We start from the raw sequence: 17971 nt of genomic DNA, 5'->3' as shown, positions 1-17971 counted from the left end.
TTATGAATAATGCACTTGTGCATTTCACGTACATATGTTTCCATTTCTCTTTGATGTATACTTAGGAGTGGAATTGCTGGGTCATGTGGTAACTCTATATTTAACTTTATGAGAAACTGCTAAATTGTTTTGCAAAGAAGCTGCATCATTTTACATTCCAGCAAGCTATGAAGGTTCCATTTTCTCCACATCCTCACCAACAATTGTTCTTTCCTGTGTTATTTATTTTAGCCATCTTCACGTTTTCCTTTCTAATTAGTGCTCAGATGATAAATTTATTTCCATTGTTTCACCTTCAACCTATGTATTTATATTAAAGTGGTTTTCTTGTGAACAGCATTAAATGCATCTTACATCATCTTGTGTTTGTACATAGACCACAGCCCTTTTAATATTAATTTCTATAACAGATTTTGAGAGCTAAGTTTTTGAAAATATGGAACACTTCACAAACTTGCCTGTCGTCCTGCTTAGGGACCGTATTCTTCTTCTCTGTATCATTCCCATTTTAGTGTATGTATTCCTAAGGTGAACATTCTTATAATAACATTCTTGCTTATAACCTTATTAAGTTATAGGCCTTGTGAGGGCAGAGATAATGTTTAATCTATTTATAATTGTCTTTTCTAGCTTCGTGCCTTAAGTATTTATTGAATGAATACATGAAACTTTATAGATTTTCATTGTACACATTTTATTCAGAGGGCTTATCCCATGGTTGTTCATTGGCTCTCAATAATTTTGTATTGATGGGACAACTGAGAGTATTGGTCATACACTTGAAAGGGGACTGGATTGAACCGACTTTTTTCCCAAAAAGTGATTAACCTTTAGATTGCATCAGTTTCCAACTGTTTGTTAATCTAACAACTGTTCTTTTCTTTCACCCAAATCAAAGTTCTTTTTATTTTAATATTTATGTGATCTTTTTCTGGATGGGCTTGACATCATACTCATTTAATATTATCCTAGTCTACTCTACATGATGCATTTTCATCAACTAAACATTCCATCTAACAGATGTGTCAGTAAAAGGATAGCTCATCAGTTGCAGTAGAAATAAATTTGTCAGATGATTGACACTGTTCACACACAAAGGAAGAGGTATCAAGTGAACTGATGTGTCATGGTATCAAAACGCAAGACAGCAAAGTATTTATTTAAAGAATATATTAAAATTTTTTTAGATATGGCACTATCTGGAGTTCTAAAGGACATTTCATAGATGTTAAATCTGTATCTTTGTTGCTTTAGTGTTTCAGAGTCTGCTGAAGGATTCATCAAAAGTAAATTACAGTTAGAGGATCTGTTTTCCTATTATCATGGAAGGAAATACAACTTAGTTTTAAAAATTAAAATTATGGACAAAGCATTAGACTCTTAATCCTGTCTCATTAGAAAAGACTTAAGTGCAAACAGCCAATAGCTGTTAATTATAAGAGGATAGATATTGCAAGCTTTAGCATCATCCAAATACAAAATCTGTCTTTAATACCCTAGATTAAGTGGAATAGATGATGATTTTGTTTTAAAAATAGGTATGGACAGTTTTTTACATAAGAGAAATTACTTTGAATTGTTTTCTAGTTCTTTTGTATTTCTCATACTTTTCACCTGGCTCAAGTTAAAATTCCTTGAGAATAGGAATCATGTCTTTTTGTTGTTTGGTACTTTCACAGCAGTGAAAAGCATAACATGCATACATAGTAGGTGCTGATAAATGTTATGTGAAACATGTCGCCTCTCTGACAACTTCTGTTCTGCACTTGCCCAGATGCCTCTTCCAATACTCTTCTTCCTGTGTGACTCTATTTCTTGTTCAGTCTCTGCTCAGATGTCACCTTGTCACAGAGGCCTTTCTTTACCACGTTTTATGAAATCTCAGTTGCTTCTCCCTGGTCCATTGCCCCGAATGACTTTTCTCCACTTAAGAAAGAAAACAATGATTTTTCTATGGTCAGAATAAGAAATCCTGACATATTTTTAAATATAAGCTTAATTGGTATTATGACAGTAATATAAAATTTTGTGAAAAATTAGAAGCTGTATATAGCTAGAAGAAAAATTATGCTTTACCCTGCAGTGACATAAATATGCTTAACATTTAAATTTAACACTTCCCGGGTTCTTTGTAAATATTAACTTCTTTCCTATTTTCATTTCTGAAGTTTAGAACACACGATAAATGCATTAAACTTTGAATGTAAATGACAAAAGAAAATAATATACCATTAATTTTAACTATTTGAAGATCGAAAAAAATTTAAAAAGTATGTAATGTTTGAACAATTCAAAATGATATATTGACGGGATTCCTGGGTGGCTCAGCGGTTTAGCACCTGCTTTTGGCCCAGGGCGCGATCCTGGAGTCCCGGGATCGAGTCCGGCATTGGGCTCCCGGCATGAAGCCTGCTTCTAGCCTCCTCCTGTGTCTCTGCCTCTCTCTTTCTCTCTGTCTATCATAAATAAATAAATAAATAAATCTTTAAGAAAAAAAAAGATATATTGACTGTTATCAGTATACATTTGTTTCTGTAAAAAAGTAAAAATAGCATCAAATTTTCCTAAGATGCATTAAAGAATTAAGGATTTTAATACTTTTAATTGATATTGATGCTTAGGTGGATATTTAAAAACGTTTTTTCTTTTTTTAAATAACATTTTTAAAAGATGTTATTTATTTATTTGAGAGGGAGATAGAGAGACAGAGCACAAGCAGGGGGAGCAGGAGAGACAGAAGCAGACTCCCCACTGAACAGTGAACCTGATGCAGGGCTTGATTCCAAGACCCTGGGATCATGACCTGAGACGAAGGCAGATGCTTGACTGACTGACAGCCATCCAGGTGCCCCTAAATTTTATTTTCAGTCACTAAATAATGATAAAACATTTTATACAGAATGGAGTTTTGCCATATTTTTGCTTCTGTCTTCTATAAAGTAGAGATTGCATACTTTCAATTTTAAAATCCATAGAGTAAAATTAACCTGTACAATTTGACATCCTTAAAGTCAACAGGTACAGAGGCCACAAGATTCTGTGGCATGTTTAATTACCAAAACTGACATAGGAACATTCTGATTGAAATATTATTTCTATCTTAGCATTGCTCTTAGAAGATTCAGTTTAGGCCAATATGGAAGTGGGAATGAGAGGGAACCATTGTGATGATGTTTTGGCTGTATGATGCCAGTGAGAACTTTGAGATTTCCCTAATTGAACTCCTTTTCTAATCTAATAGAAGTCTGAGTATCTTATATTGATGCCAACACCTACTTTACAGAATTGTTATGAAGACTAGAAATACATATCAGTCAGGAATTAAGCACAATGTAGTAGACAACTCAGCACACAGGGACTTATTATCTGATGCATTCATTTGCAAGTTAAGTTTTACTGTTTGCTCATACACGACACTAAATTTAACTCTGTCTTCCCTCATTCCTACCTTCCTTCCTTCCTTCCCTCTCTCCCTCCTTTCCTTACTAAAAACGTCTCACTAATTCAAGGCGTCAGCAATTACTTACCCTTTAGAGGAAAGTGGGATAGTGGCTATTATGTCAGACTTTCTAACTAGATATGTGTTAGAGATTGTTCATCTATTTTCCTCTGTTTAGATGTAGTATTATCTGCTTACCCATAGCAATATAGGTAGACAGTAAAGATAGAAGATAATACTTGGATATAGCTTTCAAAAATCTAAAATATTTAAACCAGCCTTTTGGTTTTGTACATTTTATCAGAGGTTACATATTGGTGGCCCTAAGGGGACTCTTAAGACTTTTTATTTGGTATGCGTATGAATTTTTTTTAGAAGGAGCCTGTGTTCTCCAGCTTACCATAATCTTTACAAGTCCTGCACTTTTAGGCCATTTTGTTAATTTTTATTAATTCACATTTCCATTTGAATTATTACGAAGGTGAAAAGTAAAAACTGATTTGGTGGAAACTTCAAGTCATTACTTTGTGAAAACAAGTTTGATTTAGCAGCTCCTCAAGGTTCTTTTAGCCTATCAACCAGTGTCATATTGTTACTTTCAAGCAGAACTCAGGAAGTTTGTGGACTTGATTAGTAAAATAGACAAAATTACCTCTTTCTTTCCAGCATGCTATTTAATTATGAATGTAGGCCACAAACCACAGTAGTATTAACAGTACCTACACACCATCACTAAGAGAAGTATTTTTGTATCATAATACAAGTTTTGCAGGTATCTTGAAATATTGCCCATCTTTACTTTGGATTTAGAGTTGTTAAAGCCACTGCTAGACCATATTGTCTAATGTATCATTCAAAAGCATACATTGCTATATCACAAATATGTCCTAATACTATTTTAATCATTGTATTTCAGAATAATTTGTTTCCTTTGTATCTTTTGTAATCCAGTGTGTTTTAGTCTATGCACTTAACATTGTTCTGAGAAGTATCTTGGCAAGACAGAAACAAAACAAGAAAGAAAACAAAACAAAAACTAAGGCTCTTTTAAAACCATGTTTCTTTATCTAAAGAAAATACTTATTAGTTCAAAACAACATATGTATCAATTCGGTGTTGTCATATAATAGTTTATTTCAGTGAAAGAAAGCATATTGGAAATTATTATCTCCCAGTTGCAAAATCATTCCTTTAGTAAATGTTTCTTTACTTAACAGCACCTTTGTCACAAACACATTTATATGCACATTTTATCTTTTAACACACTTAGCTAAAAGGAGCACAAAATGGTTTAAAATTACGTATTAAGAATTTATTACACCCACCACCATATTTGCATAGACTTGAAAACAGCAAAATAGCATCGTGTAAAGCACATACAATATGGGTTTTGAAAATCTGGACAAAACATTCGACTGTAAAAATTTAAATAGTATGCCTGGACTTTGATGAGTCTGTTACTTCAAAAATACACAGTTGCTCTCTGCTGCAACTTCCCAATTTATGTTTTCTACCTGTTGGAGTACCAAGCAGCATTTAAACCTTCATGTCAGCTGTGAGTTTGTACAAAAAAGTAGTCACTCCAGACATACCAGGTGCTTCTCTGTGTCATTGGAACGATCAGTGTGATGGATATTCTGTTCTGTGGCTTTCGTCTGATCAGAGTCTGAGCAAGGATTATGCCTCTGCTGAACAAATTATGTTTTTTCTTACATGCTTCCTTGAGAACTGATGATCAGCACTCTGATTTTTCAAAAGAGCAGTATGACATTAAAAAATGATCAAACCATTAAAAGACAGTTGAAATACTAAAGGATTTTATTTAAACTCTTGTAGTATTACCCTCCCCCACACCTACAAGGGAAAAAAGAAAGAAAATCGATCTATATGGAGACAGTGTGTAGATATTATAATTTTATATCCCCAGCCTGAATTTCTTTTAACAACAGATCCTATATCATGTCTAAGAGAATAGTAATATTTTATACATTAATAATATTTTGCATATTAGAAATAATCAATCCATTATGAATCTACCATTCATGTTAGATTATAAAATCCAAATGTGATGATCTTTCTTTTAGCCCATCATTCCAATGCATTGGAATGTTTTATTGGTGAATAGATCCTAGACTGTATCATAGGGGCCTGAGGAATTGAGACAGAAAAGGAAAGAAAGCCAATAAATAGGCTATACAGTGGCTCAACATCCTTGGAAAATTCTGGAAGAAAGTGTGGGAACCATGTTAGAAGCTGGGGTAGTTATTTTCCAGCTTTCATCTATCATTGGCTTAGAGAGCTATTCTAGAGGCATTAATGCTACTGCACTTATCACAATTTGTGGGTCCCATGCACAGGTAAACAGAAGAGGAAGTCCTCAGGTACAGACTCTCAAGTGATCACAGGATAAGGCCTTCTCTATATCTGCACAACTGATGAGCACAAAGAGGTATTGGGGGAACCTACCGTGCCTCCTATAACTGCCAGAGTAGGACACAGGGAAGACAATTTTTACGTGATTCATAAAAAAGAAACTACATGAGATTAGGAGAGAAAATCTCATAGCAATTCTGAGGAAACTGGACTAAAAATTAAGAAAAATATCTTCCAATGCTTCTTTAATTTTTGCTGTTATTGGGATCATTTAAATGCATTCAGTAGAAATATGCATATTATTTAAAAAAACTTTTGAGAGAAGGTAGGTGGAAGTTATGGGACAAATACATGCAATGAGGAAAGAAAAAGAACAAAATTGCAATAGTGAAAGAAAGCAGGATGTGCTCAGTCTCCCACAGTATTTCAGCACAGAAGGCATGAAACGAAAACCAAGGGCAGATATCTCATCCTTCACTCCCACCATGCAGAATTTACACTGTGAAAATTAACAGTCTTTCGCTTCATCAGAATTAAAATCATACACAATTTGCAGACATACACTCACACTTTGGAAATATATATATATATATATATATATATATATATATATATATATATATAGAAAGAAATTATTCATTTTATAGCCTCCATTAGAAAATGCCTGAGCATTATGGAAAAATTTTTACTGTGAATTAATAGTTTGCATTCTTTTCCTCTGATTAGAATATGCATTCTGAAATCAGGAACTTACATTTTTTTCTCATTTTTTAAGACAATGCTTGTTATATGATATCTATATGTGATAGCTGAGTTGGTAAATTTAATTGAATGCATTAAATGAAGTCGTTTCTATAATCTAGTGGCTCTTGGAGGGGGATAATGGGAGATAACCACCCCCCACCAACCACCATTTGTCAATATTTAGAGGGATTTTTGGATGTTGCAGCAGGATGGAGGATGCTACTGGCATCTAGTGAGTAGAGGCTATGGATGATGCTAAACATCCTACAATGTAGAGGACAGTCTCCACAACAAAGAACTGTCCATCTCAGAATGTTGAAAGTGACAAGGCTGAGAAACACTGCTGTAATGCCTATCACTGTTTGGTCTTTCACATATTCTATTCACATTATAAAATGTCCTATTAGTCAATAACTAGGACACTGCTGTTTTGTACAATATTAGTCTCAATTAATCACATATAAAGTTAATTTGATTCATTTTAGAGTTAATATGTGTACACAGAAATTGGGTTTCTCCAGAAGCCCAGAACTCAGAAACAAGTAGTCCTACAAAAATGGTTTTTGAGAGGTGATCACTGGAGATATCAGTAGGAAGTAGGGAATTAAAGAAGGGGGGGGAGGTAAGCCAGTTAATAGTGTGGCATTATCAAGAATTTGCCCAATGTGGGCAACCAAAGCTAAGTCCTAATGGAGAACCCTGGGGAAAAGACTGGAGGATGGCTCAAAGTTATCCCAAATGAAGGGTGAGGATTCTAGGATGTATATCTACCAACTCCCTTTCATCATTGGCTGGAGGCTGCTTTCAGGGGCTTTAACTCTGACACACTTCTGGTTTCCCTCCGCTCAGATTGAGTATACTCCATAACCAGATAAAGACTTCAGGTAGAGAATCATGGATGTTCCTATTAGGCAGCCTTTGGTGTGACAAGGTAAGGCCGAGGGGTTACGGCAGGCAGGAACAGCAGCTACTTCATCATGAAAGGACAGATTTATGAGCAAATATGAGTTCATATGGGGAATTGTATAATTAAGATGGTTTACAGTAAGTTTTTACTAAAATTTTACTTTTCCTGTATCCGTATTATTACCTTTTTGATGTATTAGAATCATAGAATCACAAATGTGTCTAACCCAACCTCCTCCTTAACTTGGACAAGCAGATACTTAACTTCATTTTAAGCATTTTAGTCCCACTGATTTCAAACTACTTGATTAATTTAATTGATCCTGATTAAGAAATAGTCTGTTTTCTTTTGCATTTTTACCTTTTTTATGGATTAATGAATGTCAAACTGTCCTTGACATGTAGATCTACTGCTTTCAGTAATACCCTGACATTAATTCTTGATTTATTTTTGGAAAAATATATTAAACCCAAAAGAATTGGCAAAATTTTATTCAGAAAATGGTGTTGAAAGTTTCCATATTTTGTGTACATTTATAATGTAAATATTAATGAAAGCCTTCCATTAAATACTCATTCCAAATAGGTGTGTGATACTAATTTATAAGGAAACACAAAATTAGTTTTATAGAAACTTCTAAAACTAGTATAAATCAGCCCTCAATGCAATATTCATCTCTGTCCACACATTATATTAGAGTGTGCTAAAATGTATAAATTTAACCCTGATACATAGGAGCTGAAGGCTCTTTTACATGATTTATGGGACCACTGAAGGATTTATTTCTCCTCCCCAGTCGTTTTTCTACTATCGTCTCAAGATTTATACTATCCAATCAGGTAAAGACCACTTTCAACCCCATTTGAATAACTGCTGATAGGTCATAACTTTTCTAGAAAGGTATATCAGATACTCTAGTGATGTTCTTTGATTTGACAAATCCTGAACAGGAAAAGTTTGGCTGCTAAGATTTTCAACATCAATCCACTCTTCCTGTTCTTACAAGTCTTTTTTAGGTCTCAAAATACAAAAAGGAACTGTGTATGTCAACTTCTCAAAAACTGTTACCAAAAAAAAGTTAGAAGAAAACTGTTTAATTTATTTTAAATTTAATTTCAGGAAAGAATATTAATATAGATGATTTTATGATAGTTACAACAATTTACTCTCATGCCATAAATGAATTGTCTTTCATTTTAAGTTTATTTCTTTCAAATTTTAATTAGATGTAATATAATTTTTCTGCACAGTTGCATTTATCTCACATTTTATTCACTGCTATTATTTATATCACTCTGTAGAGAGTTAACAAAGGACAAGAACAGGAGATAAAGATGTTTTACACTCTACATGTTATCTTATAAATATTTTATATAAGGCTGATTTAAGATGAAAAGTTTGGTACTATTAAAAATATCGAAGATGTTATTTAAAACATTTAGATCATGCCACTGGAACTACTTTTCGAATACTTTATGCCAATTATGTTACAGAAGAGATTCTAACGCTATGAAAGACACCAGTTTTAATGGTGTTTTACAGAAATATATTTCTTGAAGAATTAATTTATATATTTAGACAGTGAATCTGGCGTGAGTATGCCCTACTTCCATTTGTGATACATGGATTCCGTTTGGTATCTTTGACAAAGTGCTATAGCAATCAACCTGGTTTTTATTTAGCATTTGAAAGGACAATCAGCCAAATTCTAATCTCAGATGTGTGAACTTATCACATATTTCATGAAATATGCTGCTTTGCAGTATCAAAAATGGATTTGAGGCATTTATGGCAAAGCACAGTACAAGAGAGGCACATGAGGGTGGATGAATTCATTTTCAGGGGATGAACTTAGGACTTTACTCATGCTTTCAAGAACCAAGAACACATGACTTTTATTTCTCTCTTCGTGTTCCAGTCAGTTCAGAGAATCTTATCAGTGGGCAAAATACAGAGGCCAACCGCCATGTGTGGGAAGAAAGGAGAGCTGCGAAATTTAGAAGTCCCAGATTACCTGAGAGCTACTCAGTGCACAGATGGGTTGTTTCCCGTCGGTGATCCCTGATTGAACCTGCCACTGAATTCTCCTGAATAGCTCTTCATGAATTTCAGTTATGCTTATTTTTACCATGAGTTTGTATACTGCCAAATGTGATCACTATTTTTTTGTACAGGCTTTCTTGATTTGAGTCTTTCCCTTCACTTTCTGTACCTCCAAATGAATAAAGAACATTAGGAGGTGGCAAAGCACCTTTAATATTTATACAGTCTTAGTCAACCTTCTGAATTTCTGGTCTTCCATGAATGTTTCCAAAATGTTTCATCCTTTGTGGCCTCTCCATCGAGACTGAGTGAAGCTTAGATGTGTCAAGAGAAGTATTTACTATAGAACTCATATCGTGTACATTTTAAGTTTTACATTGTATAACCTGATCATCTATTCTATGTACCATATTTCCATTCTATTGTATATAATTATGCTTAGTTAAATGCAGATTTTTGAAAAGTTCTAATGAAATACCCACTTGTCGATTTTTATGTTTTTCTTTTATTTTTTTTATATGGAACTATGGATCTTAAACATTATTATTTAACATGATTAATAATAGCTTTTTTTTAGATGTAGGCTACATTCTCATAGACACTTAACTGTTCTGAAGGAGGCTGCTTTATTTTTAAACATGCAGTTCAATTGAAACTGACATTATGCAGTTCAAAATATATATATTTAGTCCCCTTTCACTTTGAAGAATTACAGTCCTTGAATGCATTTCTTTCCATTTTTAAGTACAACTATACCTGAAGATGAAGTACTGTAGCAAACCAAATGCCAACCTTTACTGCACACTACCTATTTTAAGTGGATAATTTAAAACATACACACCCAAATGTATTATCTTTCTTCCCACTTAGATACTGGTTAAATATCTCACCTGCAAGAGAAGCTCAAAGACACATATTTGTTGTGTTTTATTGCAACTAGCCCTTGTCACTTTGCAGTAAGATACTGTGCATCATACAGTAAGGACTTGAAATCAAGGACCGATATGAATGAGAGGGATCAACATTTCCTTCTAGGTGGCTCTGAAGAAGAACAGGATGCTTTAGTCTTAGCCCTGACTCTTCCATTGATTTACTGTGTGATAGGGAAAATTGCATAATTGTTTCTTCTGACATTTTATAAAGGGGTGCTACATCTTTGGGGAATATTTAGTTATAGTGTAATAATTTCTACATTTCCATGAGTAACGTTGCCTATAAACATTAAATGTTGGAAAAATTTAATGTTCTGGCTAGACCAAATTCATTCATGAAGCTGTTGTTATAATGTTTTTATTATTATTTTTCAGTAATATGTTCAATACGTAGCAACCATGGACCCTTTTAAAGTGTATTAACCATTCCTGGCACTTAACATCACCAGAATGAATCTCTGAACATGAATCCTAGTCATTTAACAGTTTGTAATATAAAAATCCAATGTGTACAAAATTAATCAGCAATGGCAGTTAAATGAGCTTATGACTAATAAAGACTCAGAATATTTCAACAAATAGTATAGATACTGAGTTTTTTGCTAGAATGACATATTTAATATCTTGCTTTCATTGATGAATCCTGCCTTCTCTAATCCATTATTTTGGCCAAGTTTCTTTCAATTTTTATTTAGCGTGACTAAATATTTCACTAGACTATGAAATTTTTTAAATTTATAAACATTTTAATTATCCTTGAGAGACACACAGACAGAGGCAGAGACATAGGCTTCTCCTTGTGGGAGAAGCAGGCTCCCCACAAGAAGCCCGTTGCAGGACTCGATCCTGGATCCCGGGATCACGCCCTGAGCCACCCAGGTGTCCCTAAACTATGAAAAATTGTTAAATGGTTAGAATTCTGCAAATACTTATTGAGTCCCTACTGTATGCCTGACATTGCAGAAGGTACTGAGTTAGTGCCTAATTCATAAAGATACCCATAAGAAGCCATTCCTGATCTCAGGACCTCATGGTTTATTCATTCACAATCTATGATATGACAAGACCCATGATTAAAGAACAAAGCCATTTTTTTCAACAAATATTTTTTGAGTACTTACTATGTACCAGGTCTCATTCAAAATATTGGAAAGGTGTTGGTGAACAAAACAGACAAAATCTCTGTTCTGTTCTGATAAGGTAACATGGTAGTAGTGGGAAATGGGAAATAAATTGTAAGTATACTTATGAATAAGTGTCATAAATAAGTAAATTATGTAGTATGCAACATTTGACCATCCGCCCCCTTTAAGGAAAATAAACTTATATTCTGGTAAAGGGACATATTTGGGGATATTTTTAAAAAACTAATATAAGTCATATTATTCATGTTGAATATTCAAATACATTTGAAAAATATGAAATAAGTTCTAGAATGACTTCCCCAAATCTCATACTTTATTGCTACTAAGATGCACATATCTTCACATATTTAGTAGGTGTGAAAACAAAGTGTATCAATTAATCAATAGGATGTAGTGTTTGCTGTCAACTGGGCAGCAGGTGCAGTATAAATTGGCACTGGCTGTGCATGCACAAACTGGGATTTCATTCATGGTGGTATGATTTCATTCATTGTACAGCCATTATCATTGGACTTTCAGTTAACATAGCATTAATGAACCCATTAAAGAAAAAAGTATGAATCCTGGTTGTGATTTAAAATCCTTCAATAATTGCTGGATTTTTCCCCTTTACTCATGAAAATAATTATTTTCAAAATGAAGGAGATTTTTTCTGATATTTAAAAGCCATCACAAAAAAGATCATCTACTTGGATTTTACACATGAACATTTCATAATCAGTAGGTGAAAGAGACAGAGACCATCTGCTACAATTAAACAAGGAAGGTTTCATTGAGATAACTAGATAATCCTTGTAAGCTATCAGCAGGAGAATCAAAAGTCAATGCATTAGCTCTTGTCATTCAGAGTAGTTCAGTGAGGTTTCTGAAGACCAGGTTATCTTTTTTTAAAGATGCATTCTTGTATGATTTGGAATTGTTTCATCTCTACTACTCTGATCTTTTTTAATGTCTTTAAGTCAATTTATAATAATGTTGTAGTTTTCTCTGTAAATTCCATTATGTTTGCATAGCAACTACTCTGTTCTGCATACCAGGTAGATTAAAATTTTTGATCACTATTATAAGGATGAGTAAATGCAATTGTTTAACAGCATGATTGGAGATAAACAGAAGGGGTGGTGAAGAATTGAATGAATGTCCAAACTCCTGCGTGGTGCCTGTCACATTTCAGTCTCTATTCACTCTTCAGATTCCTGGTCTCTTTTACTACCCTCTTCTTCTCTCTTCCTTTTCTGCTCTTTGCTAAACCACACATACACAGAATGAGCAATATTTTCATCTTAAAAATGCAAAGGTAGGGAACAGAAAGGTTTTTGCTGTACATTTTTGGTGTACTTTTTGGGAAAGGAAAGAATTCTTCCTTGTTACTGTCTTTAGAGTTTAGATCAATTCTTATGGAGAAAGAAGTACAACTACTGGTAGATAAGTTATTTTAAAATCAGATAAAAACTGGACTTGCAGTTACTATTTTGATTCAATAATGTGGTACTTTTTAATTTTGTGAGCCAATGTCATTTGTAAAAGCATATAAAACTATTATTTATGTACAGTATGGTATTAAAAATATTAATAGAATAAACGGTCTATAAACCATATGGTAAAAATGACATTAGTATTTCTAACGGAATTTCTTCTTAAGTTTACTGGTAGACTTTTCTCATTTTGTTACATAATTTCCTTTTGTAGTTAAGAATTTTCATGAAAATCTTAGTGATACATTGAAAGATCCATCTCAATGTTATATACTCTGATATATTACTTCTATGGTATGACATGTATACCAGGAATTGGAGAATGGCAAAATTTTTAGGTGAATGAGCATTTTCTCTTTAGTTGGCATAATTTCATTTTTTAAAGACACATTTATTCAGCATCATGATCATACTATTACATTTAGCAATCAACAGCATGAGTGCAAAAAAAAATCTACATTAAAACCCTTTGTTGGAATGCTTTACACTTTCCACAGAACAAAAACTAAAATAATCTTTTATACAATTAGTCACAAATACAGTCCTTGAGTTTTTTGTCCATACACATGAGTATTGTCTAAAACATGTCTTCTTTGTAGCAGCTAGGCCCTGCCACCACTGTGCTTGGCTGAGTTCACAAATCTGTTGTAACCTGTAGCTTCCCTGTCACTTCTCTGGCTCTCCTCTCCTGCTAAGCTTTGTTTCCTGCCAGTAATTAAAGCCTTCTGCTACCGCCATAGCTGCTGCTGCTGCTGGAACTGCCATAACCACCTTGGTTTCGTGGTTTGGCAAAGTATTGGCCTCCACCACCATAGGGGCTGGAGCTTCTGCCTCCAAAATTTCTTCCTTTCATGGGTCCAAAATTTGAGGATTGATTGTTGTAATTGCCAAAATCGTTATGGCTTCTGCCACCTCCAAAGTTGCTTCCATCATTATCAAATCCATTATAGCCATCCCCACGGCCACCGTATCCACCACCACCTCCACTGCCACCAAAGCCACCTCGACCACTGAAGTTCCCTCCATGACCAAAGTTGTCATTCCCACCAAAACCACATCCACGAAAACCACCAGAGTTTCCAGAACCACTTCGGCCTCTTTGGCTGGAAGAAGCACTAGCCATCTCTTGCTTCGATAGGACTTTCCTTACTTCCCAGTTGTGGCCATTCACAGTATGGTATTTTTGAATGACAATCTTGTCTACAGAGTCATGGTCATCAAATGTCACAAAAGCAAAGCCTCTCTTTTTGCCACTGCCTCGGTCAGTCATGATCTCAATCACTTCAATTTTCCCATACTGTTCAAAATAATCTCTTAGATGACATTCTTCAGTGTCTTCTTTAATGCCACCAGCAAAAATCTTTTTCACAGTTAAGTGGGCACCAGGTCTTTGAGAATCTTCTCGGGAGACAGCCCTCTTTGGTTCCACGACTCTTCCATCCACCTTGTGTGGCCTGTGTTCATGGCTGGGTCCACCTCCTCCACGGTGGTGTATGTGACAAACCCAAAGCCTCTGGAGTGCTTGGTGTTGGGGTCTCTCATTACCACACAGTCTATAAGCGTCCCCCATTGCTTAAAATGGCTCCTCAGACTCTCATCGGTTGTTTTGAAGCTCCAACCTCCAATGAAGAGCTTCTGCAGCTGCTCAGGCCCTTTGAAAGACTCTGACTTAGACATGAGGGTGGTGGGAGGGGAGACTTTAACGATGCTTACTCAGAGGCATCCAGGGGCAGAAAAGAGTAATCTAATGAATGTATCTCAATTTCACTCTTTATATTATTTTTAAAATTAGCTTAATTTAAAATTTCATCCACTTGGATGAAATATTTTTCTTTCATTGTACTGTATTCTGTTGTGGCTTAAGAAACCAGACACACTCGACTTTACTTGAAAAGGATCCCAAAATCAGGGTCATCTTTATAAACATTGGTTCCTTGACAGAAGTTGTATAAAAAAAAAACAGTTTTGGTGGGGAGCTCATAAGAGGCAGTTAATTATCATGTGAAAATACTATTATGACTGGCATTTTCTGCTTTAGGCTATCTCCTCTACCTGCGTTTTGTTCAAGTAATTTTTCTTACCCTTTCCACACCTCCACTGGCCATGACGACCAGCTCTCTTTTTTACATCCATTGTTTTCTTTGCACTTTTTGTCCATTGTTTTTCTTTTCCTCCATTTTTTTCTTTTATTTTGTCACCCTTTTATGAGATTCTTTTTGGCTTTCATACTTTTCAGATTTGGCTGTTCGTTATTATTAGACAACAAGAGCAAGCCTTCATTTGGATTAACGTTCCATCTTTAAGGTTCTTCTTGGCTAGATTTATTTTTTTATTTTTTTATTTTTTTAAAAGATTTTATTTATTTATTTATGAGAGACACACACACAGAGAGAAGCAGAGAAACAGGCAGAGGGAGGAGCAGGCTCCATGCAGGGAGCCTGACGTGGGACTTGATCCCAGGTCTCCAGGATCATGCCCTGGGCTGAAGCCCACGCGAAACTGCTGAGCCACCAGGGCTGCCCCTTGGCTAGATTTATTGGTGGGGTTTTCTATTCCTTCTCTTGTTGGGATCATTTCAGAGCATTGGCCATGCCTGCTGTCCAAGTGCTGAATATACACAGTGTTCCTGTAATAAAAATGAGAGCCCTTGAATACCAATTTTATTAGCTTACCAAAATGCAGATTCTCTACGCCAATTTTATATAACATGGCATTTGGATACATAGCAGTATTTTATGAAGGACACTATGTGTTGCTGCCTGAGTTTGTATCTAATCTAATGTCTGTGACTGCTGTGCCAACAATATGTCTGAGTAGATTTTTAAAAAAACAAATATGACCATTATCTCCAAAGAAAGTGTTTAGTCATTACAGTTTATAATTTACATGATTGCTGAGATAAAATTTGGCATTGGAAACTCTTTCCTAAAAGTTTAACATTTCTGTGTAATTGACACATCTCTATACCATCCCATTTGACTAGAATGAGGTCATTAAAGTAATCACAAAGCCTATAACTTAGAGTTTTTACCATAGTCTCTGATACAATAAGGATCTAAGTTTCATGATAATATATGATGTGGCCAAGTAGTAACCAGGTCCATTAATCTTTTATTTAAACTTTCTCTATTGTATAATTATGAATATGTCACTTTGTTCCTAAATACATATATTTCTCAGTTAAAATATATAATTTTTGGGATTTCAGCTTGATTCCTTCATGTGAAAGTATGTAAAAGAATTCTTTGAATCAAGTCTAGAATATATCTCTTTTGCTATGACTTTCAACTTCTACTCAGTTCCAAAGCAGTTATATTTTTTAAAATATTTTATTTATTTATTCATGAGAGACACACAGAAAGAGGCAGAGACACAGGGGGAGGGACGGGCGGGCTCCCTGTAGGAGCCCAATGCGGAACTTGATCCCTGGACCCTGGGATCATGACCTGAGTCGAAGGCAGATGTTCAACTGCTGAGCCACCCAGGCTCCCCAAAGCAGTTATATTTATAAGGCAAGAGATGATGTGATGAGATACATGGGCCCTTTCAAACGTGTAAGTATAAGAGGTTGGCTCTGGAGTTATTCTTAGTTCAAGCCCCAAAGTCATTACTTTAATTGTGAGATATTTGGCAAACCAAGCTTTTAATTCCTGAGCTTTACTTTCCTCTTCAGTAAAATGGGAAGGATTAGAGGGATATTATGGGTGCCTACATTACAGGACTGCAGAAAGGATTGTAGTAGAAAATAATTATATCTGGCCTATGACAAACACTTGAAAATGTTAGACCTTATAAATATATTTAATATAAACATATTTTCAGAGAAATTATGTTACATTTAGAGATGAAATGTAAGAACGAACAGGAATTTACAGATGCATTTGCTGGAGAAGCCATGATTACATATGAAAGTCACAAGTAAAAGGACAGCAATGAGCTCTACTTATACAGGTTTATCCCAGTATTCGAAAGCAGAGTATTCCTATGAAATCTCCTGTAAGCTGAAGGCATAAAGCAAAGAAGCAAATTACTATTGATTTATAAGGAAAAAATTGGAATGCTCCCAGACCCACAAAAATAACCTCTCTCAGGCTTTTCTGGTACCTTAGGACATATCTTGCTAACGGAGGCACAAAATAAATCGAGATAAAGCACAGATGTTACAGACACAGTTCCGAGCTATGGTGGTCTGATGCTGAGATGCTGAGTGTAGTTCCAGGGGAAGGAGCTTAAGTGAGGCCACTCTTGCTGCTCAGGGTGCGCGCTGCCTCTATAACAGGCTCACTGCAAAACAAATGCCAAATGCTGTTTTTGATTTTCTTCTTCTTTGTGAAAGCAAAACTCCTCTTTGGATTTCTGTCAGTTAGTAAAAACAGGTACTGATGTAGGTCTTTCATGAACATATAACACAAACTTTGGAAAACCAGGGATGCTTGTCATATATTTCATTGAATAATCTGTCTTCCAGGATATACAATTTAATATGGTCCCAGGTGGGAAAACCTTCAGAATGTAGCCAGAAGGTCTCTGCTTTTGCTTCTCTGAATATCGCCACTGTGCTGGAGAGAAAACAAGAAATGATATAGAATGGGTTTGATTTTTTTACTATTTAGGTGCTCACTGTCTAAAATGAGTTTGTAGAAACACAAGTTGATATTCTAGAATGTATGATACACAGAACATGATTCAGTTAGACATGTGGTAATGTCTATTACATATGATGACTACAAGTAACTTACTTTAATTTTAACATATTTTTAAAGCCTGTTACTAGGTATGTCTGGGTGGCTCAGTGGTTGAGCGTATGCGTTCGACTAAGGGTGTGGTCCCAGAGTCCCAGGATCGAGTTCCACATCAGGCTTTCCTCAATGAGCTTGCTTCTCCCTCTGCCTATGTCTCTCATGAATAAATGA

At 35.0% G+C, this 17971-nt stretch overlaps 1 non-coding gene across 1 annotated transcript; it reads right to left on the bottom strand.

Annotated features, from left to right (window-relative positions):
- Positions 1–430: 430 nt before the first annotated feature.
- LOC129522655 (U6 spliceosomal RNA) lies at positions 431–536 on the bottom strand. The gene has a single exon (XR_008666952.1). It is a non-coding gene; the product is annotated as a U6 spliceosomal RNA (small nuclear RNA).
- Between the last annotated feature and the right edge of the window lie 17435 nt (positions 537–17971).

The sequence above is a fragment of the Nyctereutes procyonoides genome, unplaced genomic scaffold (genome assembly GCF_905146905.1).
Source record: "Nyctereutes procyonoides isolate TBG_1078 unplaced genomic scaffold, NYPRO_anot_genome, whole genome shotgun sequence".
NCBI classification, from domain to species: Eukaryota; Metazoa; Chordata; class Mammalia; order Carnivora; family Canidae; genus Nyctereutes; species Nyctereutes procyonoides.
The sequence above is the reverse complement of the archived record's forward strand: the minus strand, read 5'-3'. Positions and strand labels throughout refer to the sequence as shown.